At 34.9% G+C, this 15,824-nt stretch overlaps 1 protein-coding gene and 1 pseudogene across 1 annotated transcript in view; one reads left to right on the top strand and one right to left on the bottom strand.

The window, feature by feature from the left end:
• RGS13 (regulator of G protein signaling 13) overlaps positions 1-15,824 on the bottom strand; it is a 72,277-nt gene that overhangs the window by 33,856 nt on the left and 22,597 nt on the right. The gene's annotated exons all lie outside the window — the stretch shown is intronic.
• Positions 2,563-3,449, top strand: LOC100019827 (vacuolar protein sorting-associated protein 26C-like; annotated as a pseudogene).

Raw genomic sequence — 15,824 nt, 5'->3', positions numbered from 1 at the left:
CCATTACTTCAGCTTTTAAAAAAAAATTTTTTATAGATTAAGAAACTGAGGTAAAGAAAGTTAAGTGACTTGCCTAGGATCACACAACTAGTAAGTGTGTGAGGCAGGATTTAAACTCGGGTCTCCCTAATTCCAGATCCAGCACAATATCCACTGTGCCACCAGGCTGCCAATAGTCTAGATAAGAAAATAAATATGCAGAGAGGAAATGAATTTGTCTAAAGTAACATGGCTGCATAATGGCATATATTAGACAATAGCCAAAGTTTCCTATTTCTCAATTTGGTATCGCTCCCACTACGTCCTATAAGTTGATTGGCATGCTAGAGTCTAATCCAGCCGCTTCTTGAACCCTTTTAGTGACAAAATGGTTATTAATTCAGAAGGCAGCCATTCCATGGTTTTGATATCTCCTATTGTTAGAGTTCTTCCTTATTTTGAGCTAAAATCAGCCTCCTGAAATAGCATTCCATTAGCTCTAGTTCTGCCTTCTTTAGCTAAAACAGGTTGTTTATACATTCTATACATTATACATTCAAGCTATTCAAATATTTGAAGACTCCTTGTTCCTATTCATTACTCTCTCTCCTCATGCTTAATGCCTAATAGTCACCATTTCTTATAGATGTTCCTCATATTTATTATCTTCCAGACATTTCAAAAATTTTCTTGCCTTCTTCTGTATGCCTTTTATTCAGATGATATCCCCATATAGAATGCCCAGAACTGAAGGTAGTATTCCCAGAGAAGTCTGATCTGCTCTCAGATCAAGATTAATGGTGCCTCATCTGTACACTATATTTCTAAAAAATTCATGGTATAATGGGAAGGATTAATAGACTAAAAGTTAGATGATTCGAATCTTAATCTTGGCTTTGTTTTTACTTTTAAAATTATCATCTATTCCCATAAATCTATCCCTTTAATTAACTTCTTTATATTTGTTGGAGGAATCACCATTAACTCAGCTCAGTAAATTTTGAAACCTTCTTCTTTCTTATACTCTACCTCCAATTAGTTGCCAAATCCTGGCCATTCTAGTTCTATGACAGTCTCTGGCTACTCACATGGACACTCTCCTTTTTCAGGTTCCTTTTTATTGCTCACACAGTAACTCATATTTTCTCATCTGAATTATTATAAAAATCTTTAACTGACCCCCATACTTCTAGTTCTAATGCAGCTGCTAAAATCTCATTTCTAGACTTGTTCTTGGCTGCAAGTGAGAGGTCAAAAGAAATCTCATATCCCCAATATCTACCACAAGAATAGAAGCAGAACTGTCCAATATTTTAAAGAGATAGCAGGTTAAAAAGCAGGCCAACCAAAAAACTTCCAAAGTGAATAGCTTCTCAGAAATTGGTACGGGATGACAAAACAAATAATTTGGCAAAAAATCCAATACTGTGAATAAATGTTATGAGTTAAAAGAAAAAGAAGAACAGATGCCTTATGACCACAGAAACCAAGTTGGAACTTTTATAAGATACATCAAATTGAGTAATAAACAATACAGAAGGAACTGGGGGTGGTAAAAATGGATTTGATACTATATAGAGTAGGATAGAGAGTCTTGTTCTCAATAAAAAAGGAACAAGATAAAATGATAATGAAACTTAAAAGCATGTAGTGATCTGAAGAAATTTTAAATAAAAACAAGGAATTAATGAGAAATAGGATCTTTCCATTGTATTATATCATTGTGTTATCTTTAAAAGAGCACCCAAATTTAAGAATACACAATCTAAAGAATGTAAGACAGTTATTTATTTGGTCAAACTGTTTTTATTTTGTTTGGTCAATAGGTATGTTCTTCATTACCTTATTCAATTCTCTTGCTTACCCCATTACTTCATACATAAAAGTCCCAACTTTGATTCTCATAAAACTCAATGGAAATCACCCAAGTATCTTGAGAGATACAATAAGGAATGTCCCACTCGAGGTCACATTCAAACTATCTGAAGTTATTTTCCCAGAACAGGATTGAAGGAACAGTGATGATGGTTTAGAAATCTGAGGGATAGGGTGCAGGGAATTGGATGTGGGCAGACATATCATGCAGCTATGGGCAGTGATCGCAGGGTAAGAGGCTGGCTTCTGGGGAAGTCGCAGTTGGTCTCCCTTGCGTGCCAGGAATTTGGATCTTCATAGTGTGGTTTTACTTGTTTCATTATCAGTGTTGGCTTTCCTGGTTTTTGTTTTTGCCTGGCTCAGACTAAGTCTCCACTGCAGCAGTGGACCATTCTTTCCAAGAACAAGTGGCAAATTGGGCTCAATATTGCCTACTTTTAAAGGGAACTTGACCAATCAGCCTTTCCCTTGATATAATAAATTGTCGAGGTCGTCTATAATAATTGATGTCACCCATAAGAGTAAATAAGGATAAACATATCTGGCCATCCCGATCAGTACAAAAACGTTATTTGAACAAGGTAACCAAGGCTTATCACAATTGTTGGACTGAGGAGAATGAGGAGATAGGCGGGCGGGATGGTGTGAGAGGAGGTCCTCCGCTAGAGTAGTAGGAAGTGGCCCTGATTGTTTCTGCTGCTATTAACTATGGGGACCGTCCAGGACATCAAGATCAAAGGGGCCAACAAAGTGTATTATGCCAAGGAAATGACCTCTGGTTTACTGGTTATATCTAGCAAAGATTCAGTACAATACCAGGAAGTTTTACTATGGAAGGACTGGTGAACCTGTAGCTCAGTGCCAAGAGTGTTGGTATGTTTGAGGCTTTCTGTAACTCTATTAAGCCTATCCAAGTTTTTACCAGATCAATAGAAATTGTAAAGCCAGGAAAATTCCTCAGTGGCAAAACAGAAATTCCTTTTGGGTTCCATCTGAATGTGAAGGGCAAGGAAGTTTTGCATGAGACCTATCATGGTGTATTTGTCAACATTCAGTATATTCTCGGGTGTGACTTGAAATGCTCTCTTTTGGCCAAGGACTGGTCAAACAGATGAATTCATTGTTCATTCTATTCCTCAGAAGGGTAAATCAACTCCAGGTCCTTTGGACTTTACAATCATACCGGAAACCTTGAAGAATGTTAACTAGAGAGCTTCCTACCTAGAGTTCTCATCAGAGGACATCTCAATTCAACTAACTGTGTTATTACACAGCAACTAACAGGGGAGCTGGTGGTTGAGTACTCAGAAGCTGCCATTAAAAACTTTGAGTTACAGTTGGTATGAGTGGAAACTTGTGGTTGTGCAGAAGGCTATGCCAGAGATACTGCAGAGATTAAAAATATTTAAATTGCTGATAGTGATGTTTGCAGAAGTCTATCTGTTCTCATATATATGGTATTTCCTATACTTTTCATTTGCCCCATTCTTGAAACTACCAACTTCAAAGTTGAATTTGAAGTTAATATTGTGGTTCTGCTTCATTATGATCACCTCATCACAAAGAATTTCCCACTGAAACTCTGCAGAATTTAAAGGATGAAGATGAAATGTTTGGGGAAATAAAGAGATCAAGGGGATGTTCAAGTAGTTGATAAGACTTTTACTCAGAGTAAAAACTTCAAATAAGCACTTGTTTTTCTTTTTTATCTGATCAGAAATGAGCTTAATGTCTCAAAAATTATAATTGTAATTATAATTATGTCTTGTCTTTCTTTTGGCTGCTATTTCTAGAACATATAGTTTTTTTAGTCACTGGATTCAGTGACATTTTGTTTGACATTCAAGGATTTTATTAGTGTTTATTAATATTAGTTGGCAGAAAAAATATATTTGTATCTAGACAACTTTTCTTCTCTAGGAATCACAGTGAAGAATTTTATAATAATGGTGTTAACATTATTGAATATTTAGGACAAATAAAAGAAATTGTAAAGATAAAAAACCTCAAGTATTGGGCTGTCAGATTTACATTCTCAAGGTGTTTTTATATTCATTTATTTATATTTATATATATCCTCCCACCTTCCCAAAAAAACTTTCCCCCTTTTAAGCAGAGATTGTAGAGGTATGCAAGGCAAAAAGTGGAAGAGAGAATTCAAGAGCCACCAGATTCCCTGAAAAATATTTTCAGACTATCATATTATAGGATATTATGCAGCAAACTTTTCCAGAATCATCAGGATCAAGTCATATTAGAGATGAGCAAAACTGGTTATCATCACTGTCTTTTTTTTAAACTTTTACCTTTTGGTTTGGAATCAATAGAAAATATTGGTTCCAAGTTATGAGTGGTAAGGGCTAGGCAATTGGTGTTGTGTGACTTGTCCAGAGTCTCATAGCTAGAAGGTGTCAAAGGTCAGATCTGAATCTTGGACCTCTCATCTTCAGGCCTGGGTATCTATCCATTAAGCCACCTAGCTGCCCCCATTACAAGTCTTAATATTAGATTCAATTCATCCAAACACATGGTTATCAAACTCTAAAGTGACAGTAACAAAGAAATGAGTTTATTATCAACTTAGAAGAAAGCTATCACTTATTTTAGAATAACAATTCAAACATACAAAATTACTCATCCAATATGAAGAGTTTAAAATATTAAAATCTTATATGGAGAATTTATGGAAATTTTGTTTCTTCCAAGCTTTACTGCCCAGACAAATTATCCATTTTGTACCAGTGTGTGTATGTGTGTGTTTGATATCTAACTTTTTGGTATAAAATTTAGAGCAATTATATAATTAACAAGAAAAATGGAATTATGATATTTTAAGGAGTAGGGAGTAAGACTTGGAAAAAACATAAGACTGACAGGAAGGTTGATATGGTTAAATCTTACTTCTATTGAATTACCATTCAGGAACATGAAAGCAACCCTGGTTTGAATCCAGCAACAAATCCCTCAATACACATGATGGGAAAACAAGGCAGAAGCAAGTTTATCTTGATTGGTAATTAAAGTTCCCCAAAGTTTAGGAGAATGAGGAAGTATAACTGACAGCATAAGCAAAGTTGATAATAGGGTTAATAAATATAGTCAGTAATGAGATGTGTAGGGGTGTATTGGATTGAGTTAGCTTTAAAATTAGGAAGACCTGGGTTCAAAATCTATCTCTGTTATATATATATATATATATGTATATATATATACATATATACACATATATATGAGTATATATGTATATGGATGTATACCCACATACATATATTATATCTATACATATTGTGTAACTCTGGGCAAGTTACTTAAGCTTTCAGTGCTCTGGGAGACTCTAAAAATTCTCCATTATAGAGAAGTATAATAATGAAATCACAGGTCCAGTGTTTATCTCTATAGTGAATCAGATAAAACTAGAAGACAAATTAAGAGGGAGGACAAGAAGAGGAATTCTTTGATTGGAAGCTTTAGAAACAAAGAATGAACTAGGGGGAGGAACAGAGTTGTTAAATAATGTTTATGTAATATTTTTATCTAAGAATTGATGGAGGTAACATAATGTCTTAAAGCAGTATTGTAATATGCATACTTCTTAGACTAATTGCTATTTCATTTCCTTGGACTTGTATCACTGCCATTTCCTCATTCCGTCTATTATTAGAGAAAATACTGAGCAATATATTCTTCCTGTCTATCCTTCCTTAGTGGAATGGGAGAGAACTGAAGATGTAGTTTGGGGTCAAGGTGAGACACACACACACACACACACACACACACACACACACACATATATGACAAATATGGAGTCAATATGAGGTCTAAAGGGTAGGCACTATTGGTTGAAGTTAAGTTAGCTATGGCAAAGTCCTCCAAAAGCTGATCTATTAGAACAAGAATATTTCATCCTGTAAGGAATACAGTCATCTCCTCACCTTCTAAATGAAGAAGCTCTGGAGAGACTAAAAAACTCCAGAATCCCTCTCTATGGGGAGTTTAAGTTACATTTATTCTTGCACCAAAAGAAAAGATGAATGGCTGAATTAGAAAAATCTGTAAAGACTTAAATGAAATGATACAAAGTGAAGTGAGCAGAACCAAGAGAACAATGTAGATAGTAACAGAAATATTATATAATGATCAACTGTGAAGGACTAAACCATTATCCACAAAGCAATTTCCCAAGATATTCACAAGGGATACAAGATGAAAAATGCTATCTGTGCCAAAAGAAGGAACTGTTGTAGTCTGATTGCAGATCAAAGCATACCATCTTTCACTTTATTTCCTTCATGAGTTTTTTGTTGTGTGTGTGTGTTCTATCATGATATGAGCAATATGGAAATATGTATTGCATAAAAGAACTAGAATAACCTATATTGTATTATTTATTGTTCTAAGGAGTGGGGGAGGGAGAGAGGGAGAAAATATGAATCCTAAAACATCAGAAAACAATTGTCAAAAATTGTTCCTATATGTAACTGAAAAAAATTAATTAAAAAAATCAATTAGTCTATAATCCTTCAGGAGTCTTTCCCTCTCTTTCCTGAGATGGACCAACATCAATCCCCAGGTCTAAACTTCTTACTGCCTTTCCCTACTTCTTGGTCCTACTAGATCTAGATAAGAGTACTACAAAAGTCTACCAGACTTTATTGACTCCACTATACTCTTTGGTTGTTCATTCATTTTGTCAGAATCTCCTCTAAATACATTGACTGGTTTTACCATTTAATTTGAGCTATATATATATATATATATATATATTTTTTTTTTTTTGTATGAAACTGGTTTCCCAAATCTTCTTGAGGCTATTTTAAGACACATGACCAACACTAAGAAAAGGATATATACAAGATATGAGATGCTGGGTGTATTGTGTCTTAAAGTTCCTTCCAGAAATGGAAGAGGTATAATCAAAAGTCCTATTGATCTTTCATAGGAGAACAACTTCTTGAAAAAGTTTTAGAAGGTCGAAGTTTTGATGGAGGTTAGGATGGGAGTCAGGGTTCTGACTGAGAACTTTATTGTTTATATCACAAGCATGGAGGATCTAGGCATTGACTGGCACAGACCCAGAGTGAGTATGAGGGTCTGGAAGTTTCTATAAAATGACAAGATGATCTGGTAGTCTGAAACATGGGACATGCCCCACGGCTAGAGCAGAGACACTGGGTTGCATTGCTACACTTTATCATGCCTCTGCACCAGGAATCCTTCCCCTCCTCCTCCATATTTCTCAATTTCAGGTTCTTTTTATTTGTTGATTTCTTTTATTAACGTGCTGCTCCTTGAGGGGAGGAACTGTCATTTGCCCCTCTTAACAGTTTTCATTTCTTTTATAAAGCTGTCTTTCTTTGTTCAAAAATTATCTAATTGTATGTTACAAATATTGCCTATTTTATTTTTTATAATTTCCTCAAGCCTTTGTTTTGATAAGATTCCCTCCAGGCAAAGATTGAGTTACATATCTAATTGGAGCTTATAGGAACATATAATATAAGATGCTAGTCTAAACCTACTTTTTGCCAAATCAATTTTCAACATTCCTGGCAGTTCTCATTTAAAAAAAAATGAAGTATTTCCCTTATTAGTTTGTGTTCATGTGATTATCAAACACAGGAGTATGGTACTCATTTGCTTTTGGGCTTTGCTTGCCTAGATTTTTTCTGCTTGTAATCAATCTAGTTGTGATTATATTAATTTAACCAGAGTAGAGATGCTCTCTTTTGTTGTTGAAGCCAATGTTATACCCAGAATTGTTCTTACCTCAGTTGGAGTTGCAATATTTTCTTCCTTGACACATATTACACTATTCTATTCCTATTTCTTTTTCTCTTCCAGTCCCTCTCCTTCCTTGTTCCCTTTTCATTTTTTATCTTTCTCATGAGTAAAAAAGTTCCTTTAATTAATGCACCATTAAATGAATTCATTTGAAGTATACTCTAAATAAAAATCAACATTTCAGTGTCATAATTATTTTGACTTCACTTCTATTCTCATAGACTAGTTGAAACTTCTGTTTTTCCTGAACATTTTATCAAAAATCTTCCTGTCTCCTCCATAAATAATTTTTGCTTGTAAGTTGAAAAAAATTACTTTCTTTATAAGGTCCTATTGACATTTGGAGAACAAAAGGGAATGGGACCTATGATTCCAGTAGTATATAAGGGCCCCCCTATGAGAAAAATCTCTCTACTCATTCAGATCAGCACCTGTTCTGCAGTTTATAATCTTAACAAAGCTGCCTTGGGCACTGAGAACTTGTTTCCTTGGGCTAGAAACTGTCTTACCATAAATATGAAAGGTACAATTATTTAACAATTAGCACTCTGCTGATAAGGAAATTTGGGATCAGGAAGGTTGACTAGGACCTCAGAACTGTCTAGTTCAACTCATATCTGAAACAATTCCTTCCACAACAGATTATTAAAGTGGAATGCTGACTGAAACATAATATATTTCATTTTTTTCTTCTTTTCCATGTGATAACTCTTCCGTAAAATGACTAACATGGAAAAATGTTTAATATGATTAAACATATAAAATCTATATTGGATTGCCTGCTGTCTCAGGGAAAGCAGAGAGTAGGGAGGCAGTTTGAGAAGGAGCATCAGAAGGGAGAAATTTTGGAACTCAAAACTTGAAAAAATGAATGATAAAAATTGCTTTCACATGCAATAGGGGAATATAATTTTTTAAAAAGTGGTCATCCAACCTTTGCTCAAAGACCTTCAGCAAGGACAAATTGGCTTTGTCCAGAGCCATCCAATTTTGCTTTTGTTTAGTTCTGATTGTCAGGGAATGTTTCCTTCATGTGTTCAGCAGTCCTAAATTTGCCTTTGTAATTTCCTGCCCATTCCTCCTACCTTTCCCAAGTGCCAGTAGAACAAATCTAATCCTTCTTCCCTTCAGTTACTTCAAGGCAGCTATCCTGCCACCCTTAAGTCTTTCTTAGGCTTACCATCCTCAATTAATTCAATCAATCCAAGAGTCAAATCTGTCTTGGACCTTGGACTTGGACTTTTGTCATCTAACTCCAAGTCTAGAACTTCATCAACTAAACCGTTCTGACTCTTGAGGATGGAGGGCACTAGATTTCCCCTAATACAGCATATGAGGGAGGTGCATTCCAAACTACCATATTGTTTACAGTAACATGCATATCTTTTTAAAAAACATATTTAATAGCACAAAATAATAAACACCACAAATTTAATAGAATAGAAGCAAAAGTAATTACTTTGAACAAAAACAGTGTTGGTTTTTTCATCACACTCACTCTATCATGAGGATGATAGCAGATAGTATTGGCACTTTTCCTCTTAAATGAGATAAATTTAAGGCTGCCTCGGCTCCCATGGTAATCATAGCATAAGTGACACTTGACTCCTTTTACCTCATCACTCCAATGCTCTCTATCTTCATCTGAGGCTCCTGACTTCTTCACTTCTGCAGATTTTGCAGCCAGCAAGAGAGAATGATTGCCTCAGACACTTCACAGCTGTGTGACCCTGGGCAAGTCACTTAACCCCCCCATTGCCTAGCCCTTACCACTCTTCTGCCTTGGAACCAATACACAATATTGACTCCAAGATGGAAGGTAAGGGTTTAAAAAAGAAAGAGAGAGAGAGAGAGAGAGAGAGAGAGAGAGAGAGAGAGAGAGAGAGAGAGAGAGAGAGAATGAACACCTATGCAGTTCCTGTTTTCTTCTCTATTTCAGGGATTTAAAAATGACCACTTAAAAATAGGTTTGCAACAACTAGTCAGTATATTTCCTAGGGTATGTGAATTAGGGTGCTTGATTGTAAATCACCCACTGAGGATTCCCCCATTGCCTAGTGATGAAGAAGAGGTACAATAAAAATAACATGGAATAACAAACTTTGAATCTTCAATGAGACGATGTAGGTTTGGATATGAGCTTCAGGTTCCTCATTTGTGAAATGAAAGGGTTATGCTAGAATAGTGGTGTTAAACTCAAATAGAAATGGGACCACTAAATTGTACATAAGGCTTCTGGTGGGTCACCTATTGACTTTGAAAACCATGTATTAACATTTTCTATATTTATTGTATTTTCATTATTTTGTTAAATATTTCCCAATTACATTTTAATCTGTAAGGAGTATAGTAGGTCATGTATAGCCTGTAAACTGTGCATCTGACAGCTCTGTATTAAATGACCACGGAAATCCACTCTAGATCTAAATCGTTCCACTTCTAAATGCTTTTATATATACCTCTAGGAAGCAACCTGAGGCTTAGCTCTCATGTTTGGTGCCTGGGGCTAAAAAGACTCACATAAGTACAAGAATTCAGCAGGTTCTCCATCATAAAGGCACTGAGGTGTGAACAATCTTTTGCCTTTTCATCTGTGTTCCTAAGGCTATATTTCTTCAGTTCTGTAACTTATTTTCTCCCTTCAGTTTGCTCATAGGCATTCCTTTAAGAAGGAATTTACTTCTAATAAAACAGTTTGAGAGATGAAGAGAGTTCAAGAGAAGGGGAGAATGGGGTGCCAGTACAATTGGATCTATTCTTGATGCCACAAATGGTACACTCTCTCATTTGCCTATGACATTTTGGCCTTTAGAGCAGGAGTAATTTAGCTATCTCATTCTTGTTTTATATCTATAGACTTTGCCTGGGTAATTTATTTGAATAGATTTTTTCTTCCTTTTAATACAGTATCCAAACCAAGTTGAACAAAGGCATCTTTGTTAATACTATCAAATAGGAAACTTGAAGTTGTACAAAGCAAATATTTGCTCTCAGTTATGACCTGAAAATAACAAAATGAGATGTTTCTAAAACCGATAAGATTTAAAATGCCATGAGAATTGGACAATTTTAATATGTCCCAATAGGATATATTGTTGAGCACTGAAAGCTTCTAAAATCCATTTAACATACTCATTTCAACTCTATTCAACAAGCATTATTTTGCACTTTATATGCTAGAATACAGCCCTCCCAAAGTAAATATATAAAGCAGCAAACATTGGAATCACACAGGGATGTTTGAGGAATTTCTTTTTCTCCTCCAAAACTAGCCTATTATTTAAATATTTCATTCTATGATGAAAAATTACTTACGTCCCTGAAAACAATTTACATTAGAGAAAAACAAATTGGTTCAAAGAAAAATTTCATCTACTGGTAGTAATTGCTTTCATTCTCTTTAATGAAATTATTGATTGTTTCTATAGTTTATTCTTTGACTCACTCTTTCTTTAGGATTGGATCATTTAGTTTTTAATTAATGTTTAATCTATATTTTCATGATATCTTATTGAATATAATTTTATTGTATTATGGTTTGAAAATGATGTATTTAATATTTCTGCTTTTCTGCATTTGTTTCGGAGGTTTTTGTGCCCTTAATATGTGTTCAGATTTTCTGAAAGTGACGTATATAACTGAGAAAAAAGTATGAGAAAATGGCATAATTTTTTTCATGGTATTTGTTGATTTTGAGACTTTTGTTGACATTGAGCTCTGTTCTCAGTGTGGGATAAGAAGTTGCATTGTCCCAAGCTCAGGCTTTTTGTCACTGCTTTTTTTCAGAGCTAGTTCTGGGGATTTGGAATTTTTCAAGATTCTTAATATGATGTTATCTTAGAAGAGGTATATTCACTGCTCTTCTATTCTGTACTCTGGTCATTACTTATGAAGGGACCCTTGAGTCCATGGGATTACAATAAATAATGCTTCTTAGATTCCCTGGTTCCTTGGGTCTGTAGGTGATAATGCTCTGTAAGGTTCCAGATTCCTCTTGTCCTGGAACTGTGACCTAGAAATGGGTATAGAGAATGGAGTTGCCAAACAGATTCTGGTTCTGGGTTCAATATTAGCACAATCATTCCCTATAGTCTTTTTATGATCAGTTGCCAGGTTCTCTCAACATTTTTGGCTTGAGAGCTTCCAAAGTTTTTATTGCACCACCTAGAGCCACCACTGGTGTTATGTCTATTTGGGTTCTAAGCTAGCCTCTACCCTTGTGTCAAAGATCTCTTCTTCCCAACCTCTTAAGCTGTCTTGGGCAGGAAAAATGTCTCAGCTTAACTGTTTGTTGACTATTTTAGTCTAAAATCCAAGTTGAGGCATTATTTTAAAGTTGTTTAGAGGGGAGAATCAGGAGAGCTCATCTGAGTGTTTCCTCGATACCATCTTCACCTCAGAAATCTGCTTTTAATTTTTCTCTCTTTACTCTTTCTCCCTTGGTTATCTTATCAGCTACTCTCTGTTCAATTATCCTCTCTAAGTGGATGACTTCTAAATCTACAGACCCAACAAAAATATCTTTCTCGAAATCTGAACTCAAGTCACCAATGATCTGATAGATATCAAATGGATGTCCATAAAGCATCTCAAACTCAATGTGTCTAAAATAGAACTCTCTGAAATCAGATCTCCTCCTAACTTCTTTTTCTGGTGAGATTTCCACTATCCTTCTAATCATTAGGGATCACAGGCTTCAAGTCAACCCTCAGCTTTCATTCTTACTCATCCTTACATCCCATCAATTGCCATATCTAATTGGTTCTATTTTTATAATATACTTTATATTTATCTCCTCTCTACTTAAATAAGGTGCTACCAATGTAGCTCAGATGTCCATAAACTCTTTCTTGAATTATTCCAAAGACTTACTAATTGACCCCTTTGCATTCAACTTATATTTTCCAATTCAGGCTCTGTACAACTATAAACCAAATATCTCTAAAGTAATATTTACTCTCCTTCTTAAGAAGCCTCTGTAGGTAAAACACAAAAGTCCTCTTTTTGGCCTATAAAACTCTTCATAATCTGCCTGTAACCTTTAATTCTAGGCTTATTTTTATGTTGCACTTGTTCATATATTTTATGTTCCAGCAAAATAATCCTGTACTTTATTTCCATAAATGACTTTATATCTTTGGAACATGAATGACATTCTTTCTCTTTTCACTTTTGCCTCTTGGGATTTTTAGTTTTCTTAAAGGATCCCTTAGAGTGTCACTTCCTACATTATTGCTTTCTAGATCCCCTAACTTCTTACTACTCTTACTACCAATATTACTTTGTATCAATAATGTAATAACTTATTTAATTTACTGAGTGCTGAATAAATGCATTTCTTTAGTGGCAACTAAGTGACATTGTAAATAGAGTGTTGAACCTAGAGCCAGGAAGACTTGATTCAGATTTTTACTAGTCTTGTGACCTTAGGCAAGTCCCTTAACTCTGTCTCAGCTTTCTCAACTTTAAGGTAAGAAATGGAGATCATAGTAGCACTGCATTGCAGATATATCATGAGGATAAAAGGGAATGATATTTGTAAAACATTTAGCACAGTACATGGCACATAGTAGGCACCTGAAGTTAAAGTCCAAAAGGGTTGGAGTGTCTTAGATGCCAGAAATCAGAGTTTAAACTATATTGAGTGGGGAATAGAGAGCCTTCATAGAGTTTATAGAAGAGTGAATACAACTATGCCTGAAGAAAATTAATCTGGCAGTTTTATGAAGGATGGTTTTGGGAGGAAGAGGGAGGAAATAGAGTCAGGAAGATCTAATTGAAGGCTATTATCCAGACATGCAAATTATGAGAACTTGTGGTTGACTATAATCTAAAATAAAGAGGAGGTGCTGGGTTTGAAAGCTATGGTAGAGGCAGAATGAATAAGACTGAAATCTGATTTTGTATGCCAGGTGAGGGAGAGAGACATCAAAAAAGTTTTTTTTTTTTTTTGAAACTGAGGAAACTCAGTGAATGGCAGTGGCCCCTGATAGAGATGGTGAAGTCAAAATCAGGAGCAAGTTGTTGGGGAAAATGAGAAGCTCAGTTTGGATATATGGTATACGAGATGTCCAGAAGGGATTGTGCTATAACAACTGTTTTCCAGGTGGTTTTTCTAAAAAATATAAAGAGCTAAGCTTTGTGTATATATTTAGCTATTTAATGATTCCATGTGGTTTTATAATGGAATTCTAAATAGATGTTAATTAAATAAAAACGTCAACTTTCCCACATTACCTAACCCAAATTGAACATAAAATTCTTTATTTTTAAAAAATAATTCCCATTCTGTGCATTTAATAAAATGTTCCTTTTTAGAGATTTATAACCTTGGAGAGGTGCCTAGTCTCTTTAAGGTCAGTTGTTAAGAGTAAGGATTTCTGGGACCTAGTAATTTTCTTTGCATGTTAACATTTTCATCCTTTTATGTTGATGGAATTAACATAAATGTTTATAGATCTGTGCACTTTGGAGATCTGGCTTGATCAGAACTACATGCTGTGGCATGGCACATGAAAACATCCCTTTTATTTCCTGCTGGCTCAAAACAGGAAATATTGTATGTCTAATGTGCTTGTTTCACTTCGTGAAATGTTTAACTTAAAGTAAAAAGCCACATATGTCAAAGTAGAACTTGGTGGGGGGAAAAAGGCAAGTAACACTGAAACTGTGTCTCCATGAATGCTGCCTAATATTTGGACTAACAATTTACTGAGGTTTGTTTACATTTAAATAGATTTTTTTTTGTAGAAGTAGATAAACTAAAATGAATGAACACACATTTTAAACTTCCTAAGTAAACTTAAGTAGAAAATGAAGGCCACTGGGTATTTTTTTTAAACTTTCTTTAAGAAAGCTGGCTAATTTTACAAAAGCTGATTTTACAAAATAATCAATTAGGGAATGATTTTTTACATTAGAAATAATTTGCTTTACAGAAACAATCAATGCAGGCTTACTCTAAAATGGTGCACTCCCTTAAAGCATTTAAAATATACTTTAATTTGAGAAAATAGTATTTATTTACATCTTTCTTTTCCATAAACTTTTTTGAAATATGAAGACTCCTGGAGTAAAATCTCCCACCGAATATGCACTTTGGCAATGTATTTATAGCACAGGGACTTGTGTAGAGCTTTAGGAGGTTAAGAAAATTGTCTTAGGTCACCTAGATAGTTGTCTTAAAAATAGGATTTGAACCCAGGGCTTCCTGACTCTAAAACCATTTTGTCTTTATCCCTTTTCCCAAGTTATCTCTCATTACAAGCATATAAAGACAGATACATCTGTATTTGAAAAATGAATGTAGACATCTAAAAATGTCTAAATGAGTACAGCAGCTCCATATAGTCATAGATCTGATAAAAGTAATTTCATTTACAAGCTTTAACCACATGGGTGGCTGATAGGATGAATGATGCCCTCTATAGTTTAGAAATAGATACAAAGTGCTGCTATCCAATGCTTAGAAATATTATTTCAAGTCAAACATTCCTAAGAAAGAGAGCCTACAAAGGGGTATCATGAAACAATTGAAATGTAAGGAATATTCCATTCTTTTCTGTAGCTACTGGATTTATATTCTTCAGGGACCAAGAAAATATTTCCAGCTTGCCATTTATTGATATGGACTGGCACATCTGCTCTGCAGCAGTCCTGTGCAAAGCTTCAGATGGTCTGTTGGTGCAGGATAATGAGACATTAAATAACCTTTCCTGTAAGAGAGGAGTAGGTTTCAAAATCATTTGCCAATAGCAGTGTTTTCTACAATGGCAGACCCTACTCATAGCTGAATGGTGCTCAGTGTTAATGGATGCTAAAAGGATGCTATGGTCCTGAAAGCATTTCCAGGGGCCCCAAATAAACAGCATGAGAGGTACTTATGACTTTTTCAATGAGGGCAGAGATATTATTTCCACAATCCTATATTTAAAATGTACATGTGGGACTTTCTTAGGGTCCCCTTCTAGAACTCATACATTAATACATTTATAGACAGGGACTATTTAAAGTTGAGTGTTCTTGGTGATGAAAATTATAATGGTTAACATGATTAAAATTGTAATAGCAGCTCCCATTTGTGTATCTTTTTAGGATCATAAAGCATTTTTTTCTTAACAATTCTGGAGGGAGGTAGAACATTATCTCCATTTTAGAGAAGGGGAAAATGAGGCTTAGGGAGAAAAGAG

This window comes from Monodelphis domestica, chromosome 2, assembly GCF_027887165.1.
Source record: "Monodelphis domestica isolate mMonDom1 chromosome 2, mMonDom1.pri, whole genome shotgun sequence".
In the NCBI taxonomy this organism is placed as follows: domain Eukaryota; kingdom Metazoa; phylum Chordata; class Mammalia; order Didelphimorphia; family Didelphidae; genus Monodelphis; species Monodelphis domestica.
This window is presented reverse-complemented; position numbering and strand designations above follow the sequence as displayed.